This window comes from Palaemon carinicauda, chromosome 11, assembly GCF_036898095.1.
Source record: "Palaemon carinicauda isolate YSFRI2023 chromosome 11, ASM3689809v2, whole genome shotgun sequence".
In the NCBI taxonomy this organism is placed as follows: Eukaryota; Metazoa; Arthropoda; class Malacostraca; order Decapoda; family Palaemonidae; genus Palaemon; species Palaemon carinicauda.
Window position 1 is genome coordinate 37,971,759 of NC_090735.1, and position 2,739 is coordinate 37,974,497.

The 2,739-nt window shown below is 43.6% G+C and overlaps 1 non-coding gene across 1 annotated transcript; it reads right to left on the reverse strand.

Annotated features, from left to right (window-relative positions):
- Positions 1-1,162: 1,162 nt before the first annotated feature.
- Positions 1,163-1,281, reverse strand: LOC137650305 (5S ribosomal RNA). Its single transcript, XR_011045954.1, has one exon. It is a non-coding gene; the product is annotated as a 5S ribosomal RNA (ribosomal RNA).
- Positions 1,282-2,739: the final 1,458 nt, after the last annotated feature.

The following is a 2,739-nucleotide window of genomic DNA, read 5'->3' on the forward strand; positions in this document are numbered from 1 at the left end:
CAGATGTTGTTGAAAGTTTGGATGAATCGGGATGTGGAAGTATGCATCCTGAAGGTCGAGAGAGACCATCCAGTCGCCTTCCCTTACTGCTACCAAGACAGATTTGGTAGTCTTCATCGTGAACTTTGTCTTGAGAATGAACACATTGAGCGCACTTACATCTTAAGTACTCCTGCAGTGAACGTGGCTGCCAGATCATTGGAGCCATCCCGGATAGCCTTGTTCATGCATGACATAATTGTACTGCAATACATTGACAGCTGGAGAGACCTTCTTACTTAAGGCTCCCAGGGACCAATCCAACAAATAAATACTTCAAACGCTTGAAAAAACTCCTAACAGGAGATGGTCTAGCTCTGAAGCAGACCATAAAATCTTGGAGCGTCTCATGGCTAGACGACGAGGAGAGTCCACTAGGCTTAAGAAGTCTCCCTGAGCAGAGGCAGGTACTCCCCAACCGAGAACTTCTCCTGTGTCACACCAGACGCTCGAGCGAGAAGCTAATTAAGAAGGAGGAAAAGCAAAAGCAGACTTTCCTAAACTTCTCCTGGATTCCAACCAGTCTCCCAGTAAGAGCATGGCTCTCTTGGAAGAACAAGAGAGAACTGACTTCGTAAATGTAGGAGTCAAAGAAAGTCATGCCAAGAGTAAACTCAGACGGCGGAGCAGCCGTTACAAAACGAGTAGGACAAAATTTCACTAAAGAAATTCATAATTATAAAACAAGGGATTGTTGGACCACCCTAAGTTACTCTTCTTCTGAATGACTCCCCAAAGGTACATTAATTGAAAGGGGGTCATCAACTTCTTCAGAAGGCACATCATCTGATAAATCTAAAGTCTTGCGAGAAGGAGATTTATATTCAGAATGACGTGAAGGAAAAGCCTGACAGGCTACATCCACTTGTATATGAACAGAAGTTAAAGTTGGAGGGTCGATGTCATGTTGTGACTGCAGAAAATGTTATTCTACTACACGTCGTGACAGAAGTAACTGACGTTCAAACGTCCCGTAGTAACAGCGGTGACTGCTGTTCGATGCTATATCGTGTCTACGGTGACTGACCCTTGACGTCACGTCATGTCTACAGTGTCTACCGCTCAACGTCACGTCGTGTCTGCGGTGTCTTCAGCTCAACGTCACGCTGTGACTGCAGTGGAATGCCAACAGCATCTGGTGTTCCCAGGCGGTCACCCATCCAAGTACTGACCAGACCCAACGTTGCTTAACTTCGCTGATCGGACGAGAAGCAGTGTTTTCAACGTGGTATGGCTGTTGACTGACGTTCAAAGCGATCAAAGTTACATCGAGATTTATGCTCCGCATCTCGTTTAACAGCAAAGCTGTCACTAGGGATAACGTCAGCGTGACGTAACAAAGCTCGTTTAGAAGGTTGAAGACCTGAATCACGTATCCCAGAACCGTGACGTACAAAAAGCAAAGGATCCTTTCGCACAGGAACAGGATCGTAAGCTTGTATTAAAGAAGAAAGCTAAAACAGCATATCTTGCAAAACATTTAACTTCGGATCAACCTGTGACTGCGGTGGCTGACGTTCAAACGTCACGTAGTAACAGCGGTGACTGCTGATCGATGCTATATCGTGACTACGGTGACTGACACTCGACGTCACGTCGTGTCTTCGGTGTCTACCGCTCAACGTCACGTCTAGTCTGTGGCAGAAACGTCTGTACATGAACGTCATCGCTATGAACGTTGACTCTCATGATGACTACAGCTAGGACGTTGAACTTGTTCTGAAGAAACTAATAAACGTTTCAACCGTCTCGAAACCTTACGCCCAGGCTTTTAAAGAGACGAATCATCGGAAGACAAGGAGAAACTTCGTCTCTCCTGTCTTATGGCAAGGACGTGCTTGATGAGCAACGTCTGATACCTTTGAGGGAACGTCTGTTCGTTGGTTTACACCTCTCACTCCCTTAGGTCCTACGACATTCCTTCTCCCTGGTGCAGGGGAGCCTGAAAGAGGTCTCGGACTAGGCAAGCGACAAGCACGAACAAACGAACCCTCCGCAACACTGAACATGTTTTTCGCACTTTCTTCACTGATATCGCATTTTTTAATAATTTCACATTAGACATGAATAAAGCTGATTTCTACCTGAAGCACGCAATTCTCCCTTAAATCAAAAGGTTAGAATTGCGAAATAAGTCGTATAATGTAAGCACATTAGTACAAAATGAAACACACATGCAAAAATCAATAAACATATACATATATATCGAATAAAACGGAAATATATAAAGTTAAAAAGATCAGTGACTGGGGATGAGACTAAAACTAGTTCACTATGGACTACGTTTTCAATCTCTCACCGTACAGTGCCTTGGGGTGAGAATAAAAACTAAAACGTTTTATCCTCTCTCCCCGTACAGAGACTTGGGACGAGAGTAAAAATCTGAATCGAGAACAACGTTACTCGCTCCCAAACTCCTTGTACAGAGACTTGGGACGAGAATAAAGATCGGATCGTTCTCTCTTTCTCTCTCTCTCTCTCTCTCTTGTCACTCACAAGAGAATGGCATACTCACTCTTCGTCAATAACAGGTTATTTGACTAAAGGAAAAAACTAAAAGGACTAAGAAAATTAACATGTTCCTTTAAATTTGTATCTAAAAAACTTCAGTTTGAAAGAAGAATGAACAAAACGTCAAAATCGATTTACTCTTTCTGCAAAGTGAAACCGTGATTCTCTCTTTCTCTATCGTAACGATAG